The 20,443-nt window shown below is 44.4% G+C and overlaps 1 protein-coding gene and 1 long non-coding RNA gene across 4 annotated transcripts in view; one reads left to right on the forward strand and one right to left on the reverse strand.

The window, feature by feature from the left end:
- Window positions 1–12,649, reverse strand: part of LOC110507848 (protein Aster-B) — a 124,637-nt gene extending 111,988 nt beyond the window's left edge. Inside the window, exon 1 of one of the 2 annotated variants that reach the window (XM_090223754.1) lies at window positions 12,286–12,649. The gene's annotated coding sequence lies outside the window, so the exon portion shown is untranslated. The remainder of the gene's footprint in view (window positions 1–12,285) is intronic. The other variant, XM_090223751.1, reaches the window with a different exon arrangement.
- Window positions 1–20,443, forward strand: part of LOC149971285 (uncharacterized) — a 1,017,865-nt gene that overhangs the window by 204,947 nt on the left and 792,475 nt on the right. Inside the window, exon 3 of one of the 2 annotated variants that reach the window (XR_016492474.1) lies at window positions 10,383–10,460. The exons of the other annotated variant lie outside the window; for it this stretch is intronic. This is a non-coding gene — a long non-coding RNA (uncharacterized LOC149971285). Of the gene's footprint in view, window positions 1–10,382; window positions 10,461–20,443 lie in introns of those variants that run through there. 2 annotated transcript variants of the gene reach the window in all.

Consider the following 20,443-nt stretch of genomic DNA (forward strand, 5'->3'; position numbering starts at 1 on the left):
AGTCCCAAAATTGCCAACCATGGAAGCCTGTGTTTTAGACATAAGGAAGTTGATGGCGGTAAATGATTTACTTTTAAACTCTGACAAAACAGAGATGCTAGTTCTAGGTCCCACCAAACAAAGATATCTGCTATTTGATATGACAATTAACCTTGATGGTTGTACAGTCAGCGTTACTCTGGACCCTGATTTCTCTTTTGATTAACATATATTTCAAGGATAGCTTTATTCCATCTTTGTAACATTGCAAAAATCAGAAACTTTTTGTCCAAAAATTATGCAGAAAAACTAATCCATGTTTTTGTCACTTCTAGAATTGACTACTGTAAAGCTATACTCTCCGGCTACCCAGATAAAGCACTAAATACATTTCAGTTAGTGCTAAATATGGCAACTTCACCATTTTTGTATCATATTACTCCAGTGCTAGCCTCTCTACACTGAATTCCTGTTTAGGGCTAGGGCTGATTTTAACATTTTACTGCTAACCTACAAGGCATTACATGGACTTGGTCCCACCGATCTCTCCGATTTGGTCCTGCCATACATACCTACATGTACGCTACAGTCACAAGACAGGCCACCTTATTGTCCCTAGAATTTCTAAGCAAAAGCTGGATGCAGGGCTTTCTCCTATAGAGCTAAATTTTTATGGAATGGTCTGCCTACCCATGTAAGAGACACAGACTCGGTCTCAACCTTTAAGTCTTTACTGAAGAGATGACTCTTCACTAGGTCCTATGATTGAGTGTAGTCTGGCCCAGGGGTGCAAAGGTGAATGGCAAGGCACTGGAATGACTAAACGCTCTTGCGGTCTCTGCCTGTCTGGCTCTGGCTTACTAGTGCTTTTCCATGCTGTCCCTAGGAGGGGTGCATCTCGTCATGCCAGGCTTTTTTGCGCTACACTCAACTTGAGTGGTTTGAGTCACTGACGCGATCTTCCTGTCCAATCTTGAGCCCCCTCGGACTTGTGCGGCGGCAGAGATCTTCATGGGCTATACTCAGCCTTGTCTCAGGGTAGTAAGTTGGTGGTCTTTTGATATTTCTCTAGTGGTGTGGGGGCTGTGCTTTCGCAAGGTGGGTGAAGTTAAATCTTGCCTGGTTGGCCCTGTCCAGGGGTATTGTCGGACGGGGCCAGTGTCCCCCGACGCCCCCCCCCCGTCTCAGCCTGCAATAGTCTATGTAGCGGGAGGCTAAGGTCAGTCTGATATCTGGTGTAATTCTGCTGCCATATCTGGTGTCCTCTCCCTCAGGACCTGAGCCCTAGGACAATGCCTAAGGACTACCTGGCCTGATGACTCCTGGCTGTCCCCAGTCCACCTGGTCATGCTGCTGCTCGTTTTAGCTGTTCTGCCTGCGGCTATGGAACCCTGACCTGGATCTGCTATTTTTGACTCCATCTTCCTCTCTCTACCACACCTGCTGTCTCGATCTCTGAATGCTCAACTATGAGATGCCAACTGACATTTACTCCTGAGGTGCTGAGCTGTTTCTCCCTCTACAACCACTGTGATTATTATTTCATCCTTCTGGTCATCTATGAACGTTTGTTCTTCAAGATGTTCAATCTGGCCTTAATGGCCATGTACTCTACTAATCTCCACCCGGCACAACCAGAAGAAGACTGGCCACCCACCCCTCATAACATGGTTCCTCTCTAGGTTTCTTCCTAAGTTTTTCCTAGCTACCATGCTTCTACATCTGCATTGCTTGCTGTTTGGGGGTTTAGGCTGTGTTTCTGTATTACACTTTGTGACATCTGCTGATGTAAAAAGGGCTTTATAAATACATTTGATTTGTGTGTGTGTGTGTGTGTGTGTGTGTGTGTGTGTGTGTGTGTGTATTGGTTGGTAGTTAGTTGGGGTTGTGTTGGGAGTGGGGTGGGGTAATGTGTTTATTGTGTGAAGTTTATGGCGTGGGTGTGTTTATGTGATGTTTGTGGGTGTGTTTGTGATGTTTGAAGCTATGTTCATGCATGTTTTGAGTGTGTAGGAGTATATGGATTTTACCTCTATGAAATGTTTGTCCTACATTTGAAATGCCATTTGCACTGTGTGTTTGGGATCTTGATCTTCGATAGAGAAAGAGGATGGTTTTCCACTTCCAAACAAACTTTTTTTCCAAACAAAGATGAATATTTTTTTGAAATCTTAAAGTTCAAAGCTCAAACTTTAGGAGGTCTGTAACCTGTATAGAACTGAACGCCTTCATTAAATGAATTGTATTAATAATACAACAATGGGGAAGGTTGATGGATGAATGTGCCAAGGTGTTGCATTTGCAACTGAATTTGAGACATAGCAATGACTAAATCGCTAGATTTGTTTACTATCAGAGTCACTAGCCAGCACTGGCCCCTCTGCCCTCAAGAGATAACATTCCCCTGTGAGCCGTGGTCAAATATTGGACTTGGGCTATCTAGAGATCAATACAAGTACTACCGGCAGTCAATAATGAACTAATAGACACTGCATCAAAAAGGGTTTTGTTTTCAATAGCTGCCTTCAGTACGATACCATGCACTACCATCAGCTGGTTTTCTACACAACACTACTGAATGTATTATTCTGTCTAAAAACATATTAAAGAATGACAATGTGGAGACAGTTCACTTCCAGGTCATAGCCATCCAGCTGTCTTAATGCTAGGTAATAACAATACAGACAATAATTAACAATCTGTGAAACGATCAACAGAAAATTCAGGAGAAAGTAAAACATCACTCTTCAGGTCGATAATGCCTTTAAAGTAGCAAAGTAGTGCAATAGAGAGCAGCAATTCACACATATTCACAAACTTATGCACGTGTACACACAAACTTGCTCTCCTCCAGGTGTCAGATTCCAAGGTGACTGTGTCCGTGAAACAGGGACTCGTGGCGACACTGAGGGACGCCTTTGGACTCATCATCTAGTCTGAGCGTGCACCACAGCTGTTCTCACCACCTCCTCTCCCACCACCTCTCCAAATCAACCCCCACCCCCCCCTCTCCACAGTCCAACCTGTTGGCAGGCTCAGTGTGGCAGTGGGATAACAGCATGCATTATACATTCTTTTTACAGCTTCACACATTCAGGTCTCCCTGGACATACTCAGATGGACAGGGGATGTCACCACCACTAAATGAGAGGTTGGAGCTGAGAATGAGGAGACAGGGGGAGAAGAGGGGTCTCAGCCCTACACAGTCACTTCATTAATAAGGTTTCCACTGTAACAGCTATGTCATAACATATCATGATGTGTTATATGACATATAAGTCATGTCATATAACACAAATGGTTTCTATATGAAAGAGCACATGGAAATGATTTCATGAATAAAGATGCTAAAGGCAAGGAACAAAGAGGTACAGTAGGACACAATGTCTCAGAGGCTAAAAGCAACGCTGGCTAAGACCAAAGGAACGTGCGGTGACTCGAGGCCATCAGGCACAGATGGAGGAACCTCAAATGCCCTCCTCATGTATTGTGGCTGGTTTACATTATTGGGACCCACCACAGAGTCACTTTGCTGTTACAGCTGAGACAGAGATTGCTATTTTCCATGACTTTGGACCGCTGCGGTCGACCACTCTGCGCTACAGTACGACCATATGACCGCTAGCCTCCTTCCATGCCTCATTTCTCACCATCAAACGTTTCATAGTATTGTTCTGTCCTCTCCCCATTCTATTGTTAGACCATCGCCATGTCAACAGCACGAAGTAACAAAGCGTGTGCAGATTACAGAGTCATGTTAACGATCATTAAGTCTTTCATGCTAAAGTAAGCACGTGATGTAAGGAATTGGTGAGAACAGAACAGCAGCTCTAAGTACTGCAATCAGTTGAGACATTCACACGGGTCACAGAACCATTCAAAGAGAGATCACATAGCCATTCAGAGAGAGATCCAAGAGATCACATAGCCATTCAGAGAGAGATCAAAGAGATCACATAGTCATTCAGAGAGATCAAAGAGATCACATAGCCATTCAGAGAGAGATCAAAGAGATCACATAGCCATTCAGAGAGAGATCAAAGAGATCACATAGCCATTCAGAGAGAGATCAAAGAGATCACAGTCATTCAGAGAGATATCAAAGAGGTTACATATTTGAACATTTCATTGTCATGCCTGCTCTCAGAGAATGAAATAAACTCTTGTAGTGCAAAGCATTGTAAATACTCAGAAAATAGATACTTTGACTGTACCAGCTTTATGTATCACAGACAGGGCTATCATGAATTATCTTTCGACATCTTTTCTAGTAGCATAAGCCTACAGTATAATAGAGCTATGGTTGCATCTCATCTCCGAAGAGTGGTCCGCTCTCCACTCAGCATGGCAGAAAGTCGGAGTGTTTGAGTGAAACAGCTGGTGCTGTGGAGGATAGAGCTGCCTGCAGGCTCCAGCGCTCTGTTGTGATTTATACCTTTGTCAAATTTTTATTTATATATATTTTCCAATCAGGCTATTCCCTAGTTTCTGCTGCGTGTCCAAGGCCTCCCTCTTCAAGGAGAATCTTACGTTGATCCACAGTGACCATACTGCCAGATGAATTACTGATACAGAATGCCAGTGGACTCAAGTCATCAAACAAAGCTACGATGTGAAAAGGAGACAGATACAGTACGCTACATGAACAACAAACAAAACAACCAAACCGTTTTGGATATAGGTACTGCCACACAAAATATTCATACATTACAAGTTCTCTCTTTTTCTCAGGGTGAAATGTTACTGACGTGGAGACGAGATTGGAGAACAACAGTGTTTGAACAGAAAACTGACAAGTGTTAATTGTCAGACCCATTTAGATGTTTAATATGTAATGCAAGAGCATTGAGTTATGCTCCAAGGCACAGGTAAGTGATATGATGCAGAAATATCATGAGTTATGTTAAGCTGGGACAAGAACATAAACCCTGCTCGCTCACGTAACCACATTTACCCCATCTTACCTTTCCCCTTTCTGTACTAAATCTACAGTAGGCCTCGTGGGTCTCAAAGTATGCTACAGACCTCACTGTACGCTACAGGCCTAACAGTATGCTACAGACCGCACTGTCGCTACAGGACCTCACTGTACGCTACAGGGCCTCACAGTATGCTACAGACCTCACTGTCGCTACAGGACCTCACTGTACGCTACAGGCCTAACAGTATGCTACAGGCCTCACTGTCGCTACAGGGCCTCACAGTATGCTACAGGCATCGGAGGCCACACTGTACGCAACTGATCTCACTGTACGCTACAGGCTTCACTGTACGCTACAGTTCGCTACAGGCCTCACTGTATGCTACAGACCTCACTGTACGCTACAGGCTTCACTGTACGCTACAGGCTTCACTGTACGCTACAGTTCGCTACAGGCCTCACTGTATGCTACAGACCTCACTGTACGCTACAGGCTTCACTGTACGCTATAGTTCGCTACAGGCTTCACTGTACGCTACAGGCCTCACTGTACGCTACAGGCCTCACAGGTCTCACTCTACGCCACAGGCCTCACAGGTCTCACTCTACGACACAGGCCTCACAGGCCTCACTCTACGCCACAGGCCTCACTCTACGCCACAGGCCTCACTCTACGCCACAGGCCTCACTCTACGCCACAGGCCTCACTCTACGCCACAGGCCTCACTCTACGCCACAGGCCTCACTGTATGCTAAAGACCTCACTGTACGCTAAAGACATCACTGTACGCTAGACCTCACTGTATGCTATAAGCCTCAGCACTCCACAGACCTCACTGTACAATACAGACCTCACAGTACGCTAGACCTCACTGTACGCTACAGGCCTCACAGTACACTACAGACCTCACTGTACGCTACAGGCCTCACTGTGTACTATAAGCTTCATAGTACGCCACAGACCTTACTGTACACTACAGAGCTAACTGTACGCTAAAGACATCACTCTACGCTACATACCTCACTTTACGCTAGACCTCAATTTACTCTATAAGCCTTATAGCACGCCACAGACCTCACTGTACGCCACTGGCCTCATGGTACGCCATAGGCCTCATGGTACCCCACAGACCTCACAAATCAAATTTTATTGGTCACATACACCTATTTAGCAGATGTCATTGTGGCTGACCAGTGATTACATAGGGCAGCAGCCACTAAGGTGCAGGGTTGAGTAACCGGGTGGAAGCCGGCAAGTGATGGCTATTTAACAGTCTGTTGGCCTTGAGATTGAAAAACAACTTCTGTCTCTTGGTCCCAGCTTTGATGCTACTGTTCTGACCTCGCCTTCTGGATGATAACGGGGTGAACAGTCTGTGGCTCGGGTGATCGATATCCTTTTTGGCTTTCCTGTGGCATCGAGTGCTGTGGGTGTCCTGTGGTTGTGGGCGGTGCAGTTGCCGTACCAGCCGGTGAAACAGCCGGACAGGATAATCTCAATTGTGCACCTGTAAAAGTTTGTGAGAGTTTTTTAGGGGCCAAGCTAAATGTATTCCGCCTCGAGGTTGAAGAGGCGCTGTTGCGCCTTCTTCACCGCACTGTCTGTGTGGGTAGACCGTTTCAGATTGTTAGTGATGTGTACGTCAAGGAACTTAAAAAAAAAAAAAAACTTTCCACCTTCTCCCAGTCGATGTGGATAGGGACTTTCTCCCTCTGCTTTTCTGAAGTCTACAACCAGCTCCCTCGTTTTGTTGACGTTGAGGGAGAGATTATTTTCCTGGCACCACTCTGCCAGGGCCCTCACCTCTTCCCTGTAGGCTGTCTCATCATTGTTGGTAATCAGGCCTACTACTGTTGTGTCATCGCCAAACTTGATGATTGAGTTAGAGGCGTGCGTGGCCATGGAGTCATGGGTGAACAGGGAGTACAGGAGGGGGCTGAGCACTCACCCTTGTGGGGCCCCTGTGTTGAGGATCAGCGAAGTGGTGGTGTTGTTTCCTACCTTCACCACCTGGGGGCTGCCCGTCAGGAAGTCCAGGACCCAGTTGCACAGGGTGGGGTTCAGACCCAGGGCCCCAAGCTTAATGATGAGCTTGGGTGGTACTATGGTAATAAAGGTTGAGCTATACTCAATGAACCGCATTCTTACATAGGTATCCCTTTTGTCCAGATGGGATAGGGCAGTGTGTAGTCCGATGGCGATTGCATCGTCTGTGGATCTATTGGGGCGGTATGTAAATTGAAGTAGGTCTAGGGTGTCAGGTAAGGTATAGGTGCTATGATCCTTAACTAGCCTCTCAAAGCACATATTGATGACACAAGTGATTGCTATGGGGCAATATCAATTTAGTTCAGTTACCTTAGCTTTATTGGTTACAGGAACGATGGTGGACATCTTGAAGCAAATGGGGATAGCAGAATGTGTTAGGGAGAGATTGAATATGTCCGTAAACACTCCAGCCAGCTGGTCTGTGCATTCTCTGAGGATGCGGCTAGGGATTCCGTCTGGGCCGCCAGCCTTGCGAGGGCGTAACACGCTTAAAATGTCTTACTCGCGATGGCCACGGATCCGTGATTGTCTGTAGGCCCTGCCACATGCGTCTCGCGTCTGAGCCGTTGAATTGCGACTCCACTGTACTAACGTTTTGCCTGTTTGATTTCCTTACGCAGGGAATAACTACACTATTTGTATTCAACCATATTCCCAGTCACCTTGCCAGGCCTCACAATACACTACAGGCTTCACTGGAATCTGATCACTCATCAACCCACTGCAGTGGAGGGGAATAAAGGAACATATTGTGTACCAAACCACTGCATTCATGATCATTCATCCTATACAGACGTTATACAACTGCTTCTGTGTTGCTTACTGTATGTGCCTGTGACAACAATGTCAGATGGTACATAAAGCTGGAGATGGACCACAGATGGAAATTATTTACAGTGCCTTTGGGAAAAGTATTCAAACCCTTGACTTTTTTCCACATTTTGTTACGTTACAGCCTTATTTTTCAATGGATTACATTAAAAAAAAATCCTCAGCAACCTACACACAATACCCCATAATGACAAAGCAAAAACAGATTAAATTTTTTTTTTGCAAATGTATTACAAATAAAAAAGAGAAGTACCTTATACAGACCCTTTGCAATGACACTCAACATTTAACTCAGGTGCATCCTGTATCCATTGATCATCCTTGACTCCAGCCACTTTAATAATGGGAATAGATGGGAAATGATGTAAAATATATCACTAGCCACTTTAAACAATGCTACCTAATATAATGTTTACATACCCTACATTATTCATCTCATATGTATACGTATATACTGTACTTTATATCATCTACTGCATCCTTATGTAATACATGTATCACTAGCCACTTTAACTATGCCACTTTGTTTACATACTCATCTCATATGTATATACTGTACTCGATACCATCTACTGTATCTTGCCTATGCTGCTCTGTACCATCACTCATTCATATATCTTTATGTACATATTCTTTATCCCCTTACACTGTGTATAAGACAGTAGTTTTGGAATTGTTAGTTAGATTACTTGTTGGTTATTACTGCATTGTTGGAACTAGAAGCACAAGCATTTCGCTACACTCGCATTAACATCTGCTAACCATGTGTATGTGACAAATAAAATTTTATTTGATTTTGAGATGTTTCTACAACTTGATTGGAGTCCACCTGTGGTAAATTAAATTGATTGGACATGATTTGGAAAGGCACAGACCTGTCTATATAAGGTCCCACAGTTGACAGTGCATGTCAGAGCAAACACCAAGTCATGAGTTTGAAGGAATTTTCCGTAGAGCTTCGACACAGGATTGTGTTGAGTCACAGATCTGGGGAAGGCTACCAAAACATTTCTGCAATCAGGGGAGACGGGCCGTCGTCAGGGAGGTCACTCTGACAGAGCTCTAGAGTTCCTCTGTGGAGATGAGAGAACCTTCAAGAAGGACAACCATCTCTGCAGCACTCCACCAATCAGGCCTTTACGGTAGTGGCCAGACAGAAGCCACTCCTCAGTAAAAGGCACATGACAGCCTGCTTGAAGTTTGCCAAAAGGCACCTAAAGACTCTCAGACCATGAGAAACAAGATTCTCTGGTCTGATGAAACCAAGATTCAATTATTTGGCCTGAATGCCAAGTTTCACGCCTGGAGAAAACCTGGCACCATCCCTACGGTGAAGCATTTTGGTGGCAGCATCATGCTGTGGGGGTGTTTTCAGTGGCAGGGATTGGGAGACTAGTCAGAATCGAGGCAAAGATTAACAGAGAAAAATGCAGAGAGATCCTTGATGAAAACCTGTTCCAGAGCACTCAGGACCTCAGACTGGGCGAAAGTTCACCTTCCAACAGGACAACAACCCTAAGCACACAGCCAAGACAATGCAGGAGTGGCTTCGAGACAAGTCTTTGAATGTCCTTGAGTGGCCCAACCAGACCCCGGACTTGAACCCGATCGAACATAGCTGTGCAGCAATGCTCCCCTTCCAATCTGACAGAGTTTGAGAGGGTCTGCAGAGAAGAATGGGAGAAACTGCCCAAATACAGGTGTGCCATGCTTGTAGCGTCATTCCCAAAAAGACTCGAGGCTGTAATTGCTGCCAAAGGTGCTTCAACAATGTAATCAGAAAAGGGTCTGATATGTTTTTATAAATTAGAAACAAGTTTTTGCTTTGTCATTATGGGGTATTGTGTATAGATTAATGAGGGGGGAAAACAATTTAATAATTAAGTAATAAGGTTGTAACCTAGCAAAATGTGGAAAAAGTCAAGGGGTCTGAATACTTTCCGAAGGCACTGCATGCCGAAAAATCGGGTATAAACACAAATAGCATTTTAAATGCCTCTGGAAATGATCTGTACTATGTTTAGCTTTTGCATGAATCTTACTTCAATGGCTACAAGGATTCATATCATACCAACACTCTCCAAAGATAGATGTTATGTGTTCTAACGAAGCATTTGACACAGTCTGTTTGGATTTGATATGCTCTATTATCCACCTTCTATCTTCTTTATAAGATTAAGTGATGTGTTCGTGAAAACTGGTTTGTGATAACTAGAAGGTATTTCTTTCATGGCCATGGGTTGTGCCGTGGCGGAGATCTTTGTGGGCTATACTCAGCCTTGTCTCAGGATGGTAAGTTGGTGGTCGAAGATATCCCTCTAGTGGTGTGGGGGCTGTGCTTTGGCAAAGTGGGTGGGGTTATATCCTTCCTGTTTGGCCCTGTCCGGGGGTGTAATCGGATGGGCCCACAGTGTCTCCTGACCCCTCCTGTCTCAGCCTCCAGTATTTATGCTGCAGTAGTTTATGTGTCGGGGGGCTAGGGTCAGTTTGTTATATCTGGAGTACTTCTCCTGTCCTATTCGGTGTCCTATGTGAATTTAAGTGTGCTCTCTCTAATTCTCTCTCTCTTTCTTTCTCTCTCTCGGAGGACCTGAGCCCTAGGACCTGAGCCCTAGGACCATGCCCCAGGACTACCTGACATGATGACTCCTTGCTGTCCCCAGTCCACCTGGCCGTGCTGCTGCTCCAGTTTCAACTGTTCTGCCTTATTATTATTGGACCATGCTGGTCATTTATGAACATTTGAACATCTTGGCCATGTTCTGTTATAATCTCTACCCGGCACAGCCAGAAGAGGACTGGCCACCCCACATAGCCTGGTTCCTCTCTAGGTTTCTTCCTAGGTTTTGGCCTTTCTAGGGAGTTTTTCCTAGCCACCGTGCTTCTACACCTGCATTGCTTGCTGTTTGGGGTTTTAGGCTGGGTTTCTGTACAGCACTTTGAGATATCAGCTGATGTATGAAGGGCTATATCAATACATTTGATTTGATTTGTAAACAAAAAGAGGTTTAACTAGATATGGCTAATTTGTAGTGCGTAGAGAAGACAGGTTGACAGCACTAATCATCCTACATGGTAATACTGTTCTAGAAATCCTTAACATACTGTCAAAAACACCCAGGATGTCCAGCTACAAACAGTCAGACCAATTACTGAATCTTCTTGAGAAATGACATTTTGGCTCATGTCATCCCAAACAAACAATGCCTTTTAAGGCCAGTCTGATTCAGTCATTTACATAGAAGTGATGCCATTTGTGCCACCACAGTCTCTTGGACAGACAGTTCCCACGCTACTTCACCACCAGCCACTTCATCAGAGCATCTGCAACTCTCTAGTACAGATGTAGGATCTTAATTTGAGTCAGTTTGCTACAGCTGAAAAATAATCCTGCAGCAACAGGATTATGTAGATTCTAATTAATGAACATTTTTGCCTCCAAGCCACCTGGCACTGCAGTAAGGGAGAAGGTTTGTGAAATGATTTAAACTGTGAAGAAAACATTGTAGTTTCGATATGACAGAAAGAGAAAGGGCCCTGACTGCTGCTTTCTGTGAGCTAGAGAAGCACTTTCCCTGGCCTGACAAAGTCATGTCACACACTACAGAAGAAGAGAAGCTGTCTGAGGCTGAGAGAGACTGGCTGTGAGAAGCATTCAAAGTGGTGTTATTCAGATTTGTCTAGGAAGAGAGACACTGTAGGCTATATTCATGCTGCATGCATGCCAAGAGTTTCAGTCAGAATAAAATGGAGATGGCACATATTCTAGGTAGAGATATAGCCTAAAGTACAGAGAAAACAACACACGTTTAAGAGACAGTTACATCATACTGTACTAAGGAGGTTTAGTTAGGCTACAAATGTTTTATGGGGTAAATGCATACAAAGGAGTGTTTAGAAACTTGCATAATTGAGGCACAGGGTGCTATAGAGTAGGACTGGGGCCCCCTATTGGTATTTCTCCAGTTGTTGCGCTGCACACATGCTGCCCTGCACAACAGCTGGCTGGGGGTCATGTTACAAAGCCAATTGAGAGAGGAGCTGTGTGCAGAATGTCAGCAACATGTCCAACTGACCAAAGGGTATCACTGTGTAATCCATCCCTCATCAAGCCTCCCAATATTAATTACTGTCCATAATAGAAAGTCTGATAAATTCATTATAGAGATTTAAGAAGTGTTCAAGAGGATCCTGTGATGGAGTCTTAGTTATGGCCTTTGAAAACATTTTCAATGCAGTGATAATAACTTTTTGTTTGAACACTGCCAGCCAATCAATATGATTATTTTATAAGGAAATTGTGCGACTCAAGTCATAGCAGAAGCAGATGCTTAACAACTACCAATTAAGTGAAACATCTTTAATATGAAACAGTCGATGGGCTGCGTAATATTCCCTGAACTATTACCCACATCGCTGTTCACTCAAACTAACTAATTATCGTCGGCTGTAATGAATATCAACAAGTGAACAAGGAAAGTAAAGGTAAATAAGAACGTCCTACCTTTGCAGAGGTCCAGCACAATCAGTCGCCAGTGTGACGCGTTTATTTCTCAATTACAACATGACATATTAAATTGCCTCCATCCTTAGATTTCATTATGTATTCAAATTTCAGAAATCCATTAAGACTCAATTTATAAACTCGGTACGATTTAATTGATTTAGCCTATCAGTTGGTTGAAGTGGACTGTGTGGCTATATAAAGCCTATTCCAAAATCGTTACTTGTCTTTCAAAATGCTTTACCTTCCAAATGTTCTTCAAAATGTTTAAATCTTTCGTCAACATCAGCAAGTTTGAGTACGCTATTCATTGAACGTGAAACTGACGCGTAGTTCAATACGCACGAAGAAGTTCAGTGAGCACAAGGAGATTGATTCGTTGAACACAGGAACTATCAGTGCATCTTGTAGGCGGAGCCAAGTCCCGTTATTCTGAATCTGAGCAATCATTCCCTGCCTCTCAGAGCCAGAGAGAGCAGACCACTGCCCAGTGACCTATCAGTTGCAAGCACATGCTGCTGACCAAAACAGTAAACTGACCTCCCTAATTTTAACCTCTTAGTTATCAAGATTAAATACACATTTCCCACAAACTCAGAAACATCCAAGCTATGTGAGGTAGGTATTCCTAAACATGCCTATACATGATTTAATTTCCTAATGCTATTCGGGTTGATAACTTTGACAACTATTTCCACAATAAATTATCATCTTCATGTCTCCCATTTAATTTACAAAAGGGTATATGAGTCCAGGCAGGCAGATACCTCAATGTTCAATGTGACCAGTAGCAGTTCAAGCTCCCTGGGCGAACAAAAACAAATAGAAACAAATTTGTGTCGATTTGGCATTTGAGCATCAATACATTACCCATCCCCCAACACTGTCAACCAAGAGTCAATACTACATTACCCATCCCCCAACACTGTCAACCAAGAGTCATGACTAAACCAATTCACCTAGGTGGTGTGCAGACTGGTTTTATTTTATTCTTAACGATTTCGCACAAACCAGAAAAAAAAGCCACAACATGTCTGTGAAACTATATATTCACAGTATTATGAATGAATTGTGGTATATTTGGTAGCATTTCGTAGTGTGACTGATTTTACTAATTGCATTAGTACTGAACAAAGTTAGAGGTGCGCTATTTGATAGATTCCCCCGCTCCCCCTACCTCGGGCTTCCGGTGGGGAGACCTGAGGTCAACCTATCCCCGCCCCCCTCCCCATCTCGTACTTCTGAGTGGGCCTAGCTCACAAACTAGAATCAGGGTGCCCACTCCGACAAGGTTAATTGACCCAGAGTCCCACACCGTGACATGATATCATTGAGGTGACATGCAAATAAGCGATAGAAAACCGATTGTGCAAACGTCACCATTCCCCCAAAAAATTGTGCGTGTGCCCAGTGCCGCCCCCGGAAAATGCAGCCTTGGGTGGCTGCCCATGTCGTCTACACCTAAATCCGCCACTGAATGTGACTCAACCACCCTATAAAAACCAACAGCTGTACATGACACCAAATTGTTAGCCAACTGTTGCACAAAATGTTACTACAGCATCCTCTCTCTCTCAGACAGTTTTAGCAACAGTTAAACCACCACCACACAGTGGGGCCAGAGTCAGTGACTGTCTCTTGGTTGTGGCACACAGCCCAGCAGACATCCACACAGAGCTCTCTACCCGGAACTTGGCACCATGAGAGAAACAGCTGCCAGATGGTCACATTCTACAAGGAAACAGAAATGTGCCTTTTTTTTATTGTATTCAAACCCACAGGTCCATATGGCATTTCTAACTGTTGTGGGCATAATTAATTGTTCGTTTTAGTTAGGATTTCCCTCTGAAATTAAATGCTGTATGTGCTTAATGCCCAATTTCCATCCTAAGAATGAGCACAAATGCAACAGTAGAACAATAACAATTGTGTTTTGAGACAAGTGTTACATGAACATGCACAATGTAGAGCTAATCCTTATAATTGCAGTGTAATCCAGTGCAGCCTCTAGATGTTTGGGGGCAGGATATGGTCAAGGAAAGTTCTTCACATTTTGCCATGGGACTGAGAAAATGTTGCAGTTTTAAAGCAAATTTCCTGCAATTTTACACATTCTGCCATGACTTTGGCCATGATATCAATGGGACCCTGGAGGTCAGGGTCCCTGAGCACATGCCCTGCGTAACCGGTTGGTAACTACAAGGTTACGATAGTTGGCTAAACTACCTACCTAGCAATATTAGCTGACATGGGCTAATTGAGTGACAAGTTGAAAACTGCTGATGCACTACCAAATGTCGAAATTGCACTTTGTGAATTCTACTTTTCTAACTCTCAACAGTAATTTGAGCCCCCGACTGAGTTAATGTTTTATTTTTTCGCCCTCTAGTGGCCACGGGGCTCTACGCACAAAGCGCAGCACGTGGCCTGCGTATAGGAAGAAGTGGCACTAGTGTAATCTTATGTCTTGGCATTCAATGGTGTTTGGGCTAAACTTTAGTGGTGTCTGGCAAACAACCACTGATGTAAATTACAATTTTTTTTGTCCCATTTACATTACATTTTAAATCTGTCTTGCACTGATATTGAGTTCAGAGGGAAACATGGCTCATATAGTGACAGTGAAATCTCTATGATGGGTAGTTAGGTCATAGACCCTGATGCTAATCCTGACCTTTCTGCCTATTCCAGAACAAAGGGTTAAAAGGCCATAGGCAACAGAGTGGACTTCTATCTGTCTGATAGTGTGTGTGGCGTGTATGTGTATATCACCACCTCCTCCTTACAAGATCGCTAGCTCCTAAATGTGACCTGTGTGTGGGTAGGTCGCATGCAAGCCTTCTATCTGGCAATGGCCACTCTGCCACTATCGATAACTGTGCTAAACAATGTTTCTAATGAAGAGGTGGAGCGTTTCCATCTCTCCCATGGTTGTAATCAGTTTTCCCTATTAAATCTGAGAGCAGCCATGAGCCACTGTAATTTTCTGACCGGGAGAGACATGTGACCCAGGTCCAGAATAGCATCTTAGCCAATTAGCCTTCAGTCCAAGTAACACTGGCTGATTGATATAACTTGTCTATCTCTCATCTTCTCCCCTCTCCAAAGCATAACCTTCATCCCATAGGCCTTGCATGACTGAATCATTCTTCATTTCCTTGTTTTGGGGATGCAGCTTTTCCAGTCATGTCTGACAACCTTACTGACACGTAAAAGGTCAGGGGTAATGGATTTGAAGGGAGCTATGCAGAGAATATCCTGGCTTGTCTGTGCCAGTCAACTGATGGATCTGTACTACTGCAAGGATTCAACTCTTTTTTTCAATATCCGCCTAAACTGACATACCCAAATCTAACTGCCTGTAGCTTAGGACCTGAAGCAAGGATATGCATACTATTGATATCCTTTGAAAGGAAACACTTTGAAGTGTGTGGAAATGTGAACTGTAGGAGAATAATGTAATGTAGGAGAATAACACTTTAGATCTGGTAAAAGATAATACAAACAAAAATGCATTTTCTATTTTTTGTTGTTGTTGCATCATCTTTGAAATGCAAGAGAAAGGACAGACAATGATGTTGGATTCTAGGTGTAATTTAGATGTTGTCCATAAGATGGCAGCAGTGTGTGTGCAAAGTTTCAGACTGATCCAGAGAAGAATTACATCACTACACAATATTATGTATCAAATCTGCCATGAGTATGTCCTAATGTGTCCAGAATTGGTCAATTTATGCATTTTCAAGTACATAACTATAGAGACCATACACACATGCTATGCTAATAAAACATTTAAGTTTACACACTCCCAGGCATGTCATACATGATGGATCATTCGCTTCCCTACAGAAAATACACTAACCTTCACACATCTTGATGGCAGGGCGGGATGGGTGTGGAGCCAGAGACAGAAGTGGGGTCAGACTGTTGAACCCAGTTCCTACATTTGAATATAAAAATGTAGGAACTGGGTTCAACAGTCTGACCCCACTTCTGTCTCCACACCCATCCCGCCCTGCCATCTAGATGTGTGAAGGTTAGTGTATTTTCTGTAGGGAAGCTAATGATCCATCATGTATGACAGCTCTACATTTGAATATAAAAATGTATTTTATCAAACACAACTACGCTACATTTGATCTCTGGGACCCTCGGAATATCAGAGCAAGATTACTGAATGTATACATTATTTACCTTCAGAGGCAGCAGCAACAGCGGCCAGCATCACAGGACTCCTGGACATGGGAGGAGATTTTGAACAGAGAAGGACCCTGGGCAAAGGCTGGGGAATATCGCTGCCCCAAAGCAGAGCTGGAGGCAGCGAAAGCTGAGCGGCGGCGATATGAGGAGGCAGCACGGCAGCGCGACAGGTACGAGAAGCAGCCCCCCAATTTATTTTTTTGGGGGGCACACAAAGTGTGGGGCTAAGCCAGGTAGCAGACCTGAGCTCACTCCTCGTGCTTATTATAAGCAGCGCGTTACTGGACAGGCACCGTGTTATGCGGTTAAGCGCACGGTGTCGCCAGTATGTGCCCATAGCCCGGTGCGCTATAGGGCAGCCCCCCGACGCCGGCTCTGCGTGCTGTGTCTCCGGGGCGCTGGGAGGGTGCAGTGCGTCCTATGCCTGTGCGCCGCTCGTGCTGGGCAAATGTGGGAGTGGAGCCTAAGGGAGAGGTGCGCGTAGTAGGCACTAGATCTCCAGTGCTTACCCACGGTTCAACCTGTGCCTGCACTCTGGAGGGTCCGGGCTAGAATAGTTATCCAGCTTCGGGGAGTGGTGCCAAGGCTGCGCACCAGAGCTCCAGTGCTCCCCCACAGCCCGGTCCTTCAGGTGCCTCCTCCTAACACCAAGCCCCCTGGAGGTCTCCCCAGCCTGGTGGGTCCTGTGGCAGCCCCACGCACCAGGCTGTCTCCGTCTCCCTACAGGTGTTCCCATCTGCCCAGAGCTGCTAGAGTCTCCCGTCTGTCAGGAGCCGCCAGAGCCGCCAGTCTGTCATGAGCCACCAGAGCCGCCAGTCTGTCATGAGCCACCAGAGCCGCCAGTCTGTCATGAGCCACCAGAGCCGCCAGTCTGTCATGAGCCGCCAGAGTCGCCAGTCTGTCCTGAGCCGCCAGAGCCGCCAGTCTGTCCTGAGCCGCCAGAGCCGCCATTCAGCCGGGATTCTGTCAGAGCCGCCATTCAGCCGGGATCCGCCAGAGCCGCCAGTCAGCCGGGATCCGCCAGAGCCGCCAGTCAGCCGGGATCCGCCAGAGCCGCCAGTCAGCCGGGATCCGCCAGAGCCGCCAGTCAGCCGGGATCCGTCAGAGCCGCCAGTCAGCCGGGATCCGCCAGAGTCATCAGCCAGTCCCGAGCTGCCCCTCAGTCCCAAGCTGCCCCTCAGTCCAGTGGGGCCATTTAGAAGGGTCGCCGTGTTTAGGAGGCCACGGAGGCGGACAATGAGGCGGAGAAAGACTGTGGTGAAGTGGGGTCCACGTCCCGCGCCAGAGCCGCCACCTCAGACAGATGCCCACCCAGACCCTCCACTATAGGTTAAGGTTTTGCGGCCGGAGTCCGCACCTTTGGGGGGGGGGGGGGGGCAGTCTATGTTTGTTTTTCTATGATTTTGGGATTTCTATGTTTCGGCCTAGTATGGTTCTCAATCAGAGGCAGGTGTCATTAGTTGTCTCTGATTGAGAATCATACTTAGGAGCCTGGGTTTCACTGTTTGTTGGTGGGTGTTTGTTTCCGTGTCTGTGTTTTTCACCACATGGTACTATTTTGGTTTTCGTTCGTTTCATGTTTTTGTATCAGTTGTGTTCATGTTGAGTATTTCTTATTAAAAGAACCATGGACACTTACCACGCCGCATATTGGTCCTCCGATCCTTCTCCCCTCTCCTCTTCAGACGAAGAGGAGGAAAACCTTTACATATCTCCGGTTTTATAAAATGATTCTAAATGGGTTAGTCTGAAACTGTTTAGAGAGGTGGAAACGACTGTAATTAAATAACAGTTTAGGGAGGTGGAGACTTGACTGCAATTAGGTAACAGTTTAGAGAGATAGAAACTTGATAGTGTCATGACGTGGCCCTTTCTGGGTGTAGATCGTGGCTTCCCCCCTCTCTCACTCTTTCTCCTAACCCAGGTTCTATTATCTCAGGTCCTAAATACCTGGTAGAAACTGCCATGCAGTATTGAGGTAGAGAGTCTCCCAGAACAAAGGGCTTCTCTTGCCAAAACTCCTAATCCCCAAAATGGGAGAACTAAACAAAGTTTCTATTTTTGAGAATGTGGGAATGGTCCGTGGGTAATTAAAGAACAATCCTGTCAATGTTATTTTATTCTGTGACATTAGGGAAGGACAGGAGAACAACATAACTGTACCTCTGTCTGTTTATACTTCACAGTGATCAGATTTACATCTAATTGTTGTATAAAATATGAATGAGTGAAGATTAAACTATTTGTGAAATAATGTAATGTGATGTGATTGTTGGCCTTTTAAACAAGATACTTGTTAAGATGTAAAGTTTTATCTAGTCAGTGGCCATGCCCCCGTGAGGTCAGCCATTACATCAGGCGTCAGGGAATACCACCTTTTCTAGAAGTGTATAAAACCCATTTCCTAGAAATGTACATTAAGTCAGAGAATGCTGGGACAGAGTCCACACTCTGGAATGGCTACAATTCTATAGGCCACGGAGACCATACAGCTGTAGTTTTGGCTACACGGCTGGAAATGGTTAAACTCAGACTATCGATCACTACAGAAGAAGGAGCAAATTCTAGACGACACGAATTACTAGTCTCCAGCTAGAAATTACTTCAACCTAGAACGAGAATACCGACAACCGCCGAAGCATCTATTTTATGAGAACATTTCTGAATGGTACTCTGAAGTAGTCATTCTAACCACCTACAACCACTAAATACATTGTAACTTCTGGGAATTTCATGTGCAAAGGATTAGCATTTCAATTATTATAATTACGGGCTGTGTGTAGTGAATCCATTTTGTCTTTCCCGCTCTCTCAGTCCCCAACCCTTTCCTTTGTCTACCAAGCCATCCTAATCAGCTTAGCCCAGTAGGGACTTTTCTATCATTGGTAGTAACCAATATCTTCTGTTTGTTTGTTATGTAATTCTGTGTGATTATTTATTTAGTTAGTAATTAATAATTAAGCCAATTTGTATATCGCTGATTCATGATTTTAACTAGGGTTTGTGCAGATATCAAAGGGTTTGCAACGTTCAGTAATGAGAACTGATGAGGCAATTAATAATTATTAATTAATGACTAAATATACAGTCTTCACATTTAATGATAGTCCAGACACGACAATTGTAATTAGATAACAGTTTAGAGAGGTGGAGACTTGACTGTAATTAGATAACAGTTCAGAGGTGGAGTCTTGACTGTAATTAGATAACAGTTCAGAGAGGTGGAGTCTTGACTGTAATTAGATAACAGTTCAGAGAGGTGGAGTCTTGACTGTAATTAGATAACAGTTCAGAGAGGTGGAGTCTTGACTGTAATTAGATAACAGTTCAGAAAGGTGGAGACTTGACTATAATTAGATAACTTAAATCTGCCTTCCCTAAATCTAAAATAAATGTTTGAAAGGTTATTGTATGTGACATAAACACTAGCTCCTCCCATTGATCTACCATAAAACTTTAATTAAATGCTTAGTATCATATAGCTGCATGACCCTTTTAAATAGCTGGGCATCGGCGGTTCTAACCGCTCTCTGTGGTGCTAAGGCGCAAAATCGGGGGTGTATGATAGGCAGCCTAGTCTTCGCAAGTCTGATATGCAATGGATTTGTTATTATTATGTTTTTATAGGTCATACTGGTCACAATAAACAGTGTGGTGGTCTTTTCAACATTTTATTGAGCAAAAGCTGTGTGCATTAAGGAAATAGATGCCTGGCTCAAATAGAAGCCTGTCTCTAATAAGCATAGGTTGTGTTCAGTGATTGAAGCAAATAAATGCCTGGGCTATTAATTGACGTTTACGGTTTTCATCTTTGTGGTTGGGAGGAAAATCTGAAAATGTTAACTTGAGACAGGTGGCTCATGCCTCTCTAAGGATTGTATCACTGTGTGTCTGTGTGTGTGTGTGTAGAAATTGGTTGATAATATCAAAGTGGGCTTATCCAAATTTGACTAACTGG

The sequence above is a fragment of the Oncorhynchus mykiss genome, chromosome 27, assembly GCF_057628025.1.
Source record: "Oncorhynchus mykiss isolate SJ-2025 chromosome 27, ASM5762802v1, whole genome shotgun sequence".
Lineage (NCBI taxonomy): Eukaryota > Metazoa > Chordata > Actinopteri > Salmoniformes > Salmonidae > Oncorhynchus > Oncorhynchus mykiss.